This window comes from Numida meleagris, chromosome 1, assembly GCF_002078875.1.
Source record: "Numida meleagris isolate 19003 breed g44 Domestic line chromosome 1, NumMel1.0, whole genome shotgun sequence".
Taxonomy (NCBI): domain Eukaryota; kingdom Metazoa; phylum Chordata; class Aves; order Galliformes; family Numididae; genus Numida; species Numida meleagris.
In genome coordinates, this window is record NC_034409.1 from 133,728,543 (window position 1) to 133,744,287 (window position 15,745).

The window sequence follows — 15,745 nt, forward strand, 5'->3', positions numbered from 1 at the left end:
ACCATGCACCGCCATTATTTCCATAGAGATCCAGCAGTACCCAGAAGATGCTCAGATATGCAATGACAACATGTAGGGCTGCAGGAACTCCCAACTGTACAGAAAAGGCATAACCGTCTTTTTCTGAGCCAGAGTCAGGGTGCTTGCTTTGACAATAAGCTCTAGGGAGATGATTACAGCTCTAGGAGGTAGGCAGCTACTTGGAGAAAAAGCTTTGGGGATTTTCCTATTCTGTACTGAATCTATGTGCTGTGGTTTAACGCGGTGGCCAGCTCAGCACCACACAGTCATTCGCTCACTACCTCCCTTCCCAGTGGGATGGGGGAGAGAATTGAAAAAACAACAAAGTAGAACTTCCAAGTTGAGATAAAACTATTTACTAAGATAGGTGAAAGGAAAAGGAAAATAGTTATGGCTATATATATATATATATGAAATGTATATAATAAATGATGCACAAGCAATTGTTCACCACCCACCAACTGATGCCCAGCTAGCCCCCAAGCAAGCAGAAGAGTGAGATACACTACCATCCCCTTCAAGACTCTCCTTCTGCATGATACCATATGGTATGGAATATCCCTTTGGCCAGTTTAAGTCAGCTGTCCTGATTCTGTTTCCTCCCAGCTCTTAACTGAGAAACTGAAATGACCTTGGCTTTGCACAACACTGCTTAATAATAACTATAAACATTGGTGTGTTATCATGTTGTTTTTCTTCTAGAACCAAAACACAGCATCATACCAGACACTCTGAAGAGAACAATTCCATCCCAGCTGAAACTAAGACGCCAGGCTTGAGTCACCTTGTTGACTTCTGGTTGAATACAGCTAAAAGACATCAGAGATTTATGAGATGGGCAGATCTGGCTTTATCTGGAGCCATTTTCCAACAATTTCAATTTGAACACAGTGAAAGAGATCTTTTACATTTAACTATCTGAATTTTCTTTTTAAGACTCTATAAGAAATTGGGCTTTTAGTTGGGCTAGAATGGTGGTCACCTTATTCTATCTCAAGAAAAGCAGCATAAAAATAATTCTCTATAAGAGTTTTGCAGGATTTTTTTGGAGCAATATTTTGATTATTTTCCCTATCCTGTGCTGGGCTACTCTAGCTTTTATCTTCTCCCAGTGATCCCAGTGTAGCAACAAGACAGGGAAGGCCGTAGCACAGCTGTACTGTACGGGCTCCCCTACACCTTCAACCAGCTCTTGTCTACTGTGCTCTGTCCCTACGCCCAGGTTTATCTCCCTGAATTGAAAGAAATTCATCAAGGATCAATTCACCGAATGCTTTTACATCAACTAAGGGATAGTTTCTTGCTCTTTAAAGGCAACACAGAACACTCTTTCAGTATTGTTAGATTATATTTTAACATAAAATACACAAAATAGAGAGTTAAGAGCAGGCAGTGCTCTGAAACCTGCTCCTGTTTCACAGAGCCCGTTCAGCCAAATGCACAGTAAGCCTTGGTACATATCTGCATCAGGAAGATGGGCTGTTGTTGTTCTGACTGATTTATGCTGAATTTTACCAAAGGTGCCAGCTGTCAGTTATGTGAGTGGATTCCTGGTCAGAATGAAAATGCTGCAACAACACACCTTGTTAGGGCACCTATCAACTCCCCATGGAGTCACCTTATCTAGTTAACTGTCAAAAGCATGGTAGGCAGCTCTGTGGAGCTAACAGAACTGTCAAAGAATTTGGTATTTTTCAGTGTCACCGATGTAATTACTATGTCCATTCCCAGACACTGATTCTGGAACTGATATGCACAGCCTTTTCTTCAAACACTTGAGTATGCATTTTGTTATTTGTAAGAAATGTTGACGAAGTAGAAGGGGGAACTGAAGCTCTTGGTGGCCACAGCACAGGGCAGTCACACCCGGAACGAATCTGTAGCCTGCAGGTGCTTCCAGGCTCAGCGCTCCAGAGGGATATGCTCCCAGCATCAGTGGCACTGGCTGAGGCTGTTGCCAAGAACATTAGTTAGTAGCATGGGGGAGGGAGCTTTTTGCAGAAGCACCTACAGCCAAGAACCGTGTAGGTGCTGACTGTGCAGGTATCGTGCATATGGCAAGGCAGAGTCTTTGTCCTCAGTATGCAGTCCAAGCAAAGGAGACAGATGAAGGATGTGTAGTTGGAGGAGGTGGAGGCAGAAAAACTTACGTGAATTTGCAGAAGAGGAACTGTACTATCTTGAGGTCTGAGTGCTAGCAACTGAACATGAGGGTCAGACTCCCATAAAAGGAATTGTTTACCAATGTTTTCTACTTGCAAGTAGCATCTTCCAAGACAAACAGGAATATAAAGGAATAGTGTTGCATCTGAATGAAACTTTTTAGGTCTTGTGGCAATGTATTAAAACATATCACATCTGAGTGTTTGTCAAGTACAATACACAAGTGGCTAATGCTGCAGTCAAATGCATTTTTCCAAGGAATCAGCTGCTTTCTTATTGCATTTATCAAATATATCTCCATGGAATGGTATTTCCTAAGACATGAATCAACACAACATATGTTATAGTGCTTCAGCTTTATTTTCATAATGGAAAGAAGCTGCTTTAATAGCATCTGTTGTAGTGCTGGGAACATATTCTGTCATTGTTTTTCAGTGAAAAAAATCCAATTTCAAGTAAAACTTGGGTTCAACAAAACATGCAGGCTAGTTGTGGTCATTCTTTCTATTACCCAGTTATCTGCTCTGCTCTCCTTCTCCTGTAATTATTTAGTGGAGTTAACACAAAAACACAGTGAAGGGAAAACTGAGACTGTATGATTTCAGTACGTAGATATTGTTTTTCAGTTTAGCGAGGAATTTTGACTACAGTGTCCTGTTGAATTCATCAGTTTATTTTCATTTATGGATGCATGTTCCTTATGCCACTGTTGTCTTCCTATAATTTTCATTGTAGATTATCTTCTATTGAGAGAATAATAACACAAAAACTTGCTGTCCTGGGATTTGGTAAACTGCCTTTAACCTAATTTATATTACGGGGCAGCAATTACTGGGGGATTCACATGCTACTAAATGTCAATTCCACTCTTGTCCTGGCAATGACAAAAACAATTTGTAAGTCATTCTAATCAAAAGAATGCCACGCTGAAAAACATCCTTACTCTTCTTTCATAATTCTCCTGATAACTGCATGAGCATGGTTTTTCAAGGTCCTTCCACTGTTACCAAGGCCATGCAATGGACAGAGGCAGCAGACGTTGGATTTTGAGTTCCTTCTCCAGGGGTAGTAACAAAAAGTTTGCAGAAGGCCTGAAGATGTTTCTCTCCTTTTGACCATGCTGAGATACAAGGAATCATAGAACAAATGCAGCTAAGATCAGAAGATTGCATTAGTTTTTATCCACTCCAAACACTGTAGCTATGGTTAATATTTCATGTTTCCATGAAGTATGGTGGGCAAGAAGGTATGCAATGAGTGGAGACGTGATACCTGTTCCAAAGAGCTTTAGTCTAAGTTAGACTCAGAGGGATTCCACAGGAAAGGGGGAGAGAAGAAGTGTCTGAGGGCAACAGAGAGGGGTTTTAGGGCAATAAACAATTAATTGCACCAATCTCTGCTACTCTTTGTTTGGCTTTACCAATTGTAGAGTAATTGAAGTTATACACAAAAACAAAACAAAACAAAACAAAACAAAACAAAACCTACAGCAAGCATAGGGAATGCCTTTTGAAAATCCCTGTTTGTTCTGTAGATTAGGATATACTGCTGCATACACTTTACTGATGGGTATTGAAATGCCTGGATTGAAACATTTTGCTATATATAAAAATAGAGAGGGGAAATAGGAAACTTTGACATATAAAAGGATGATAAACTAGAAACATAATTTAAAAGAACTCTGCCAGTGTTTGAGTGTCAGGCATTTTCTGCTTCATGAATTGTAATCTTTGATGGGGGGCAGGGAGACAGGGAGACAAGCTCATTTCAAGTCAGAGAGCAACAGAAAGAATTTCTGATGAAAACCCAGGTTGGCTTAAAGGTACATTTAGATCTCAGCAGCTCTTGCTGGCAAGGTCTGAAGACTTTTTGTATCAGTGGGTCCAGTCCTCCTACAAATATAACACTGCTGGGGTGTGTCCAAAGGAGGGTAAGGAAGCTGAGAAGGGTCCGGAGCACAAGTCTTACAGGCAGCAGCTGAGAGAAGTGTGATTGCGCAGACTGGAGAAGAGGAGGCTCTGGGGAGATCTTATCACTCTCTACAACCACCTGAAAGGTTGTTGCCCTCTTCTCTGGGGTAACAGCAATTGGAGACAGAATGGCCTTAAGTTGCATCAGGGGAGGTTCAGGCTGGATATTAGGAAAAAATCAGAAAGAGCGGTGAGGCACTGGCACAGGCTGCCCAGGGAGGGGGTGGAGTCAACGTCCCTGGTGTTGTTTAAGAATCATGTGGATGTGGCACTGAGGGACATGGTTACTGGGCATGGTGGGGATGGGCTGGTGGCTGGACATGATGATCTGAGAGGTCTTACCAACCTTAGTGCTCCTGTGATTTTCTGATTCTGTGATTCTATGCTGATGGAGTACGCCACTACCTGGAAACAGATTCTGACTGCATGTGGAAACACATGCTGTCTAACTTCAACTGTGTTAGAGCAGTCCAAACATGGTCAATGTGTCCAGCCCACCACTTACTATGTTTCCTACTAAATGGATGTGTGGGTGCATACTGAAATGTAGGGCAGTCTTGTCTGACAGGTGTGCCAAGTTCCCTGTGTGGGAAGAGACAAATGGCTCCAGCCTCATCTGATTCCTAGTGGGATAGATCTGTGGGCAAACAGAGAAGCCAGATCCCAAGTGCCATGGGTGAGGCTCTACAGAGCAGACACTGGCCATGTAAACAAAAATTGTGCCTACCAGCCAAGACACCTTGTTTCTTTCTCATGTGCTGGGTTGTAACATACTCACAGAATATTCTCTTCCAGTAGGCAGAAGGGTCATGGCATCTGGCTTCTGGCAAACAGCCCCCAGCATTTTTCTGCCATCCTGACCTGATATCAAGTTGCTTTGTGAATATCCTGCCATGCTGATAGCAAACCTCCTTACTAAAATGAATGTGATCAAAGCTGAATTTGACACAAGGATGTGGCACAGAGCTCAACAGAAGTACATGTTCCTACCCTCTACACACTGAGATTCCTCTCATTGATTTTTTTCCTACTTTTTCATATGTCCAGGCAGATGATTAAAGGAAAACAAACTGAGAAAGGGCAGTGCACTGTTGTACTCAGAGTATTCCATCAACAAACTTATGCAGCTGTTGGACACAAATACAAAATAAAACAAAACAACAACAACAAAGTGTTCTTTTCTTACAAATTCTCCCCATCTACACACACACATATCTACCTGGGTTTATTCTTCTCTGTATTGCACTCCACTGTTATATTTAATGCAATAAGTGTCCCAGGTAGTAATGTGATTTTGACAACAGTTTAGTTTATTGATGAAGTAATGTTGCCTCTGAAAACCTGGAAGATGTGGGATAGCCCCATATACTTATGCCTCCACTGTATGAAGTTATATGAGCTCCCTTATCAGACCTGTAGTCATCTGCACACCTTAGCATGATTCTCCTATCAATATAATGTAAATTAACTGAGTCTCAGGAAGCAACACCTATTTTGTTCTTGGTTACACATGTGAGCTCTGTTTTAATATTAGCTTATAAATGTTGTAATATTCATTGAAGCCTTCTGAAAAGACAGTCAAAAAAAAGTCAATCTGGTCCTTTTGACCTGTAGAAGAGACATAGATTTACCCACTTTAACTGGAAGGCAAACATTGAAGACCTTAAAGTCTAATCCTTTGAGCTATCATGTTTGCTCAGTAGAAGAGAAAAGGATGTCTAGGGACGCCAAGCAGCAGTTTCAAATCACTAGTGTATGTTTTCTAAATATAAAGAGCAGCTTTCCCCCTCATAAATATGGCTGTGTCATCTGTATGCCAAAGGACAGCTGTAGCCTACAGACATCTGGACTGGCCTGGCAGTAAGAGAGGAGCCAATGATCCCATGTCCTGCTACTTAAAAAGCTGTTCCTCTAGATCGGATTTACCCCAATATGGGGCAAATGCATGTGAGCTCAGTTTGGAGACAGTCATTCTGTTAATGCTTTGTACTGCTAGCCAATAACCTCCAGCCCATCCCTGGAGTAACTCGTCCACACTTTTCAAATCAAAAGGCAGCCAGCTCCAGTGCACTGGGACCCTCCAACAGCTGCATCATTCACGGCTCTCGTTTCTAATGCCATTGCTCATCTGGGGCCAGGAGAGTTAAAAGCTGACTTCTCCAATGGCCTCTATCATTTTCTTTTGAGTCTAATGAGCTTGACTTACAGAATCAGGGTAAACAAGAGCCAGGGAGCCTGGGAGTACTTTCTGCTGTATCTACTGAAAGGAGCTACCTGGAGAGTGCCACTTGTCAGGCAGTGACTAATAAAACATGTGACACGAGCACATTTAACAACCATAAACATCAGCGTCTGCAGCAGTAAATGTGCATATACTAGCTTTTTGGACTTCTCCTGAGCGTGGTAAATCCATACAATCAGCACCAGAAACATGGACAAGAAGGCACATGCAAATAATAAGCACGCAGATCTCCTCTGGAGCTGCAGCTCTCATCCCTCTCCTGATAAAAGTTCTACATTTCAAAAGGCATCAATCAGCAGGAAGACACAGTTTCTTCTTTTTGACCTTAATAATGCATTAAACACACACACAAAAAAAGGGGGGGCGGAGAGGAAAACAAGAGGAAAATTACAGGGGAAACTAAACCAAAACACAAACACTCTTCTTGCAGTTCCGAGAAGCATTTGCCAATCTCATCTCCCACAGAAAAATTCCGCTCAGTTTCCAGCACTCCTGAAGGCACTTAGCACTGCTCCCGAGCGCACAAAACATTCCATGCGATTGCCTCTGCATCCCAGCAAAGCAGAGAAGATCCCACACGTTTATTCCCCCCCAAAAATAGAACAGATCTGAAGCTGCGCCGAGTGCCCCCACGTCCCCTGCCGCCCCCTCCTTCCCTTCGCTGGGTTAACCCGCAGCTCTGCCGACGGAGGGCACTTACCGAGGGCTTTGCGATGGGAGAATGCAGTTAGGCGCTCTCACGCCTGGGAAGAGCTGCACCCAGTAATGAAGCAGGCACTGAGAAGTCGCACTCTTTCAATAGCTATTCAGGTAGTGCTGCCAGCTTTCTCTAGCTCTCTCATGCACGCACATGGGGGGAGAGAGGGAAGGAGAAATGCAATAAACTCTGGCTATAATTAAGAGAGCTCCTTTCTACAAATTACAGCAGCAAGTGATCCCTTTAGCAGCCTTTTTAGCATGATCTCTTCAAAAGGAGTTCCTTACAAGAAACACTGCATCCTTACTTCTCTCTTTCTCTATTTTTTTTTCCCTAAGAAAAAAATAAAGCCCGTTCTCCTGGAGATTTAGTCATTGATGTATCATAGGGAGGTTATTGTTGTTCAGAGTTTTGATTTTTTTTTTCTTTTTTATGATGAAAGTTTTATTATGAAATTCAGCCTAGTTTGCAGCCAAAAGGAGACCCCGCTCTGCTCTTTTTAAGGAACAGCCTCTCAGGAAAACAGTTTAAATCAATAATTTCATGCATTTAATGACAGTACTCATGAAAGAAAGTATCTGTGCTAAGCAATTCAGTAACTGGGAAGGTGGTAAATACAAACCAAGCCTTTCTGTATGTACATAAACCATTGAGGGCAAAACAATACCACATGTCAGCAAATAGAAAGATTTATAATGGAAGTCCCAAACTTGGGAATATTTTACAGAGAATGCACATTTAGTGCTCCAGTGTGCCAGTTCCTCATGGAAGAGTGCCCAGTGTGTCACTGTTAGGGGTGATGGTTACTTGTTCCTAATGCACAGGAAATAAATACTGACATAAAATTTTGGAATATTAAAGCATTTGGCATAAGGATTTGAAAGATTTAAGAAAGTTAAATCTCCAAGACAGATCCTTTCTTTATTAAAGAATCCTCTTTCTCTGAAGCTTTAAGATTATTTATCCTTTCATTACTCCTGATGTCACCTTTGATCAAAATCAGATAACATATATCCCCTCCTTAACTAAAAGATGAGTGTTCCAGGAGATTTCTCTCCATCAGTCCACCTCTTTTTCTTAAGCATAATCACCCGTACACCCACCTACACACATGTACAGTGCAAAAGCAAAAGTAACCATTGGGAAAAAAATGATCAATTAAAATCATCAGTTGCCTTTAATTTACTAACATTCTTGTTTCCCAGATAGCAGTGGCTTTCTCTACATCTTGGTACAGTACAATCATAGGGTCATCTGCAGGGTAGATGAAGAAAAGAGTGAAGAAATGAAGCACAGTGTGTGAACATTACATTGCCCCCAAAAGCAAAGAAAGGGACAGACTCTGAAGCAGGGTCTGCTATGACAGGACAAGGGGAAATGGTTTCAAACTAAAAGAGAGGAGATTTAGACTGGATATAAGGAAGAAGTTGTTTACAATAAGGGTGGTGAGGCACTGGCACAGGTTGCCCATAGAGGAGTAAATGCCCTATCCCTGGAGACATCAGGTCAGGCTGGATGGGGATCTGAGCAATGTGATCCAGCTGTGGGTGTCCCTGTTCACTGCAGGGGGGTTGGAATAAATGGCCTTTAAGGGTCCCTTCCAACTGAATGATTCTATGATTCTGTGATACTGTGATTCTGTGATTCTGTGATTCTGTGATTCTGTGAAAGCACCCAGCACCACCTGGCCTCCTCTGTAGAGTCCCAGTTTGACAATAACTTCAGGGGCTTCCCCTTGGTACCACTATCCAGAGCCATGATGAAATCTCTAATAAGGATGGAAACTGGGAGAAAAGAGGAGAAAATAATTAAGCCTATTAATAAAGCAGTCACAGCAGAGAGATACATTATTGACAGCTCTATCTAAAGCACTTCAGTGCTCCAAAATGCTCCGTGACACTCCTGTTCAGCTTGCTAACCTCTTTTGCAAGGGATGTTTTCACACACAGCTGTCCAGCTGTTAATCTCTGAAGCATATATTTAGTATTTAATTACTCTTCACTAAGGACAAATAATTCTGGGGCCTTGCCATGCGTATTTGGAGGTCATAAATGATAAAGTGCTCAGGCTGATGCTACTTCTGCAGTTCAAACTTATCTCAGGAGCAGGAGATGTCTCAAAAAAGATGGAAATTTCTGTCCTCCAGTCTCCTGCCTCCTTCCTTGCCAAAGACAGCCAGCAGTAGTTACAACCTCTGTTTAAGTTGCAAACCAGTCCTGGCTGGCACCTCTCATTCCTAACAGGATCCCAAAACAGATGGGCTCACGAGGCTTCTGAAGTCATATCCTTCTGTCCAGTGGAGGGCGTAGAGGGCAGCAGATGGAACTTCCAGGTCTTAGTTTTTCCAGATCTAAAGAGGGAGTATTAGTTGTCTATCTCATAGCATCTCACTGTCAGCATCATTTGCTATGGAAATCCGCCCTCACAAAATACAACAAGCGCAGTTTCTGCATTCCTCCTCTGCAGAGGTCAGCCAGGAGACTGGCAAGCTGTGAGACTTGTGTTGCTGGATTGCTTCTCCCAGGGTTGGCGCTGCTCTGTCAGCCCTGTTGGGGCTTCCCACCAGTACCTCAAGGAGAGCCCCAGCTCTTCCCTGTCTCTGCAGGACCATGAGGGACATAAATCCTCATAGTTGGCTTTGTACTACTGCAACAAAATACAATATGGCTTGGGGAAGAGCTGCAGGTAGCCACTGAGGTAGAGCATCGCTGCCTTGCAAGTTGCACTAGTTGAATTTGTTTTTGTTTTTGTTTTTAGGAAGCTTATTTCTAGAAATTGCAAGCAGGCAGTGGAATTCTGTTTACATGAAGAAGGCAACCTGAATAGATGACAGTTTGACATCTTTTTGCATTAAAAGCAAACTTTCCAGCCCCCTAGCTGCTCCTCCATCTGGGCTTTTAAAGGGAGGCTTCCCAGATAAGAATAGAAACAAAGGGCTCGAAGAAGTGGCTATTACCTCCAGAATGACAGGAGGGCTCAGTTCTGAGGGGATTATATTAATTCAGTCAGATCTATGGGTTGCCACTTGTGAGGACACGCAACTTAAACTTAAATAAAAAAGATTTCTTTTTTGTAGTGCAGGTAAAGAGACCGTGAGAGCTCTCCCATAAATTACTGCTTTACAACTTTGAAAGAACTAACAAATCATCTGTGACCTGTGAATCTAATTTCACTGTGCAAAGATCTTTTCCTCTAGGGCTCTTTTCCTGATACATGTATCTATTTGCCATTGTTCATTGACATAAACCAATTTCTGCGGTTTGCCTGTCAATAATTCTACTTAACTTTTAATGCATAATGGTAAAGCCATTGACCTCCGATAGAAGCAGGTTTTTAAAGAAACAGCTCTTGTTTCCCATGGAATGTGAAAAATTTTGGTTTAAATACACCTCTGAACTGAAATGTATATTTAATATACTAGAGGATGAGGTTGTATGTTTTTGTATTCCTTGTGTACACGCTACTCTTCATTGTTATCACCAAGGATTTTTACATTCTGGTATCTTGCTTATCATCTGAAAATAAGATGTTTAATACAGTGCCTGATACGTTGGCAGCCAGTGCGGGGTGTGTACTGACTGGTGCTAGCACATCCTAATGATGATTCTCCCTCTGTCTCTTCATCTTCCTCCCAGCATTCTCCGTGCAGGACTGACTGGCCAGAAAGGTTACATTAAGAAAGTAGGTATCAGCGCCCATTTCATAATGATGTCAGAACTATTCCAGCATCTCCTAGCAGAATTGGTATGACTCTTAAAATGAAAAGAATTCTGAATGGTCTGAAGTAAGGAAATATATAACTACTGCACGCAAACAAATTCTGCCCTGCAAGTGACACCATAGACACACTGTCATAATGAAAGCGTTTCACTCTTTGTGGTGATGGCTTAGATAAAATTGATTTCTGCAGATGTGACCATCCCTTTTCAGTCATTTCTCGCACAACTCTAATTATTTTACAGTGCAAAGATAAAAACACAGCCTTTTCTCAGACAGTCATTTTTGTGTAAGACTTTGCCAAAACTAAGTGTACACATTAGTCATAAATGCTGGGTTTTTATCCCATTGATTAAAGACAGTTTATGGAAGGGAGATGGGGAATTTTTATTATAGTGGCTGTATTCTGATCTCATTTGCATTGAGGTAAATCTAATTTCAGTGTAGTTACTACTGATTTCCACCTGTGCTGAATCTGTTCTGCAACACAAAATTAATCAAGCCAATGCTGTCAAATCTAGAATAGCATGCAGAAATACACGAGTGCTGCCTGGCACACCAGGCTTTTGTCTGACACACTGGGCTTTTTGTACCTCTAAGCATTGACTTTGAGACTTTTTGAAGTCCTTATACCAACAGCTGGAAGTTCTGTAATTCCACCACAGGGTCTAAAGCTCAAGGTCAGGCTGTATCCCTCTCAAGGTTTCCAGGTCATACTTCGTGCCACTGCCATTTTGCACCCTTTATTCTGAACACTCTGTTTCTCCATAAGTGGAACAAGTTGATGACAAATGACAATTTTTTGAACTGCATATCAGCACTAATGCACTGCTTGTGTCATCCAAAATGAAACATAGTTCACAATGTTTCTTAACTGATTAGAATTACATAAGGGTTTGTAATCCAGGAGATTTAGACTGGATATAAGGAGGAAATTTTTACAGTAAGGGCAGTGAGGCACTGGCACGGGTTGCCCAGAGAGTAGGTGGATGCCTCATCCCTGGAGACAAGGTCAGACTGGACGGGGCTCTGAGCACCCTTATCGAGCTGTAGGTATCTCTGTTCATTGCAGGGGGGTGGACAAGATGGCCTTTAAGGGTCCCTTCCAACTCAACGATTCTATGCTTCTATGATTTTTCTACCTTTTAGATTGCATGGGTGTGGTGAAGAGTTTCTGATTTCAAAAAAATATATATATATTTTTTTTTGCCTTTGTCACAATGAGTGACTGGGTGAGGTAGAGGCTTCCAGGAGAGGACGCTTTTTCTGGAGGGAGGCACTTCAGCCTGGTCAGGGAAGAAAATACCTGTAAGAGTTGCAGTTCAATATGGGGCAATTGAAGGAGAAGGCAGAGAGCAGAGCTCTGCAAGAAGGGAGACTGCAGCACAGTAGAGAAAATGGGAGACTGCTAAGAGAAACAAAGAGCAGAAGCCTTGGTGGTGATGAATAGGAAATCTGTCTATGAGGCTGAAGAAACCCTAACAAATTTGCTACAACTCCTCAAAATGCTGATGTGATTGAAAAGCAATCTTGGAAGGACAGACCCAGGGACAGGGCATCCACCATCTCTCTGGGCAACCTGTGGGAGTTTTAATCTGAGGAAGTAGAAGAGTAGTATTCATGGTAATTACTATTGAGTGGACATAGTAAAATAATATCTAAGAAGTACAAATGAAAAATGAAAGGAAAGCAAGTACTAGACTAACACCAGTACAGTGATCCTGAAGAAATGGTAGCTAACAAAAAGCCTTTATGAAGTGTGAAGAAGCAGCGGCACAAATAAGTGAAGTGGGTGTAGAAGTGAACAGCGGCTGATTCCAGTGTTTATCCAGAAAGTTCTCATCTCCCTGTGCTTTGCTCTGGAAGGGAGCCACCACATAGCACATCTTGCTTTGCCCCTCTTTGTATTTTGAACTTACTGGTGAATTTCAGTCTCATCCACTAGTGTGCTTGTGCCAGCACCTGGCAGAACCGATCTGGCTGCAAGTTCACTTACGTTCTCCCTCTGACTCATCAGGCTGCTACAGCAGTAATACCTAACAGAGATTGTTCCCTTCTGCTTGCTCCGGATGGTTGTGGTGGTGGCTAACAAGCATGTGTGGGTGTTGCTGCTGTGCTTGCTGGAAAAATCATGTAAGCATGACAGAAAAAGAAAGCTGCAGACATGGCTTTTACTTTTGCTTTGAAAGTGCTGAAATGTCTGTTTATGTTGACCTCTTCTAGACTCAAGTGCCATAACTTTGGCACAACTGCTAAAGTGTCTGGGATGTGCCTAAAGTGCATGGTTTCATGATACAACATGAGATGAATTACCATCTTGCTTCTGCCCAAAGGGACAGCTAGGTCACCCCTTCGCCCTCTTTGCCCCTTATATAACTTTTGCAGCATATCTTGAGCCAGAGCTGGATCTCATCTGATTGCACACCAAGAGAATCAAATGACACACAAAATGACAGAAAATTAGCCCGGCATATAAAGTTGACAATGACTCTAGAAGTTAGTGATAGAATGGGTTTGAGCCAAATACAGGAGAGAATCTGAGCCAGCAGCTGGGAGATGGACAATAGAATCATAGAATCGATTGGACTGGAAGGGAACTCAAAGATCATCTAGTTCCAACCCCCTGCTGCAGGCAGGGTTGTCAACCACTAAATCAGGCACTAGATCAGGCTGCTCAGGGCCCCAGCCAACCTGGCCTTGAATGCATCCAGGGATGGGACATCCACAGCTTCTCTGGGAAGCGTAGAGTGAAGGATGGGAAGGGGAGCAAGAACTATATTTTTCAGCAGCAGTGAAATATTAGGTCAAGCTCAACCTGTCATAAAATTATCCCCGAGAATACCTCTGGGATAGTGTACTGCATTGCAACTCTGCGCAGTCACAAATGCCTTTAAATTGTTTTCATGTTAAACATTGCCTTACAGAAAGTTTAATCTTCAATGATCAGTATGCTTCACCATCATGAAATGGGGCATCTCTACAACAATCCACTTTTGAAACGTCCCAGAGCTGTTCCCATAGATCATGAGAGAGGAAAGCACTGGAGAAAAAGAAATCAACAGACTTCAGGATCTAGATGTTGGGTTTTTTTGTTTCCTAGTGAAAAGGAAAAGCAAGATTTCACTATTGTTCCTTTTGGGCGAAGGATCACTGATAATTCTTGTCAAATATAGTGGAGCTGGCAACAGAAATTGGGGAAAGGTACAGAAGTCCTCAATTCTGTCTGAATCTGAGCTTAAACTCACACGAAAAGAGCACAAAGACATGGATCAAACATAAAGCAATGCCCAGCATGTCGCCCAAGTGAAGGTGAGCAGCAAGGAACTCTCAGTTTTAGAGAGAGGAGTGCAAGTGGTATGTGGAGAAGAAGGGTATTTGGCATGTTCATACAGCGTGGCATGTTCATACAGTGGTTGTATAGTTGGAGGCAGAGGTTATTTACCTCTTGTTGCAGCTTTTGTCCATGTTTTCAGCCCTCCTTTATTCAGAAAGGAGGGCATGCAGGAAGAAGATTTTTGTCTCAATATAATGCTGGGTTGTAGCCTCAATTTGCACCTCTGCTCAGGAACTCAGTTGTACCTCCAGATGTAGAAGTATGTGCACAACCAAAGTGAACATGATTCAGTGGAAAACCTGGTGGATGAAAAATGGAAGCAGTACAGGCTAGAGCTCAGTCATTCCAAACAACTCTTCTCATTTAGACAAAGTACAGATTGTCCATTATTAATTCTGCATCCCAGGCTGATTTCAGTGCAGGATGCAATGTTGCAGAGTGGTGTCTGCCAGTGTCCTATGACTAACTGCTTCCTTCTCAGCAAACCAAACCTTACTGGGCCATAATTGAGCCCCCTGTTGTGTCTGTCCCATAACATTGCAGCATGCTGCAATGAGCTTAGGGGAAGTAATACCATGAGGATGTGAGGGGTAGTTAAGGAAGTCAGTCTTTCTTGCTGTGGTAATTGTATTTTGCCATAGTTTAGCAAGTAGTTGATCCTGTAAAGAGTTGCCTTTGTCTTTGAACCATGCTTTGTATATTCAGCCAGGACACAGGCAGTGATGGCACAAGGCCGTGCGATGAGATCTACAGCAAGAAAGAGAGTAGGGCTAGCAGCCTTCAGAAACAAAGCTAGTAGGCATCAAAATCATACTCTGACTAACACACAAGCTGGATTGCCAGATAAAAGTTGAACAGAAGCAGTGAAAGCAGGAACTGGGGAAGAAATGAACATTAGCTATTTTTATTGTCTCCCAGAGGGAAAGGGATGAGAAGAAATAATGCCAAAAGCATGAGAACAGCTGATAAAGGTTTACTTAGCTTGGAAAATCCTACTTTTTAACATTTTTTATTCTATGAAATATATATTAAGCCATTAGTACTTGAGGGGGTTTTGTGTTCTGAATAAGTAGAAGTCTAAATACATTCTACTTGGTGTCTAAAAAGCTCTTTCAGATTTTTAAAGCCTAAGAAGACTTGAGATTATCCTAACTATACAAAGAGGGCATTGTAGAAGGTGTCCTCCTTATCTCTTACTCAGTCCTAGGTAAAATAGAGAAGAGATACTCCTTACATTAAGATAATATACATGGCAGTCAAAATATTTGGGAGTCAATCTTTAGCTAAAAATGGGAAAGATTGAATTAGTCCAGTGTACAGCAGTTACACATCTATGTATTTGAAAAAAGAGGAACAAAACATTGCTAAATCAGTTTCTTTCTTTGTTTTCAGATAATTTCTCCCAACACTGTCTGTGCATGCTCTAGGCACTTTTGTAAATATTGGGTTTAAATTCACCATGTTGCTACGCACTTAAATATGGGTTTATATTTCCACTCAAAGAATTCGTGTGTAGGGTTGGTTTTTTTTGGTCATACTTGAGTCCACAGAGGAATAAAAGGCATAGAAAGATAAGATAATAAGAGCATTTAGAAAACAAT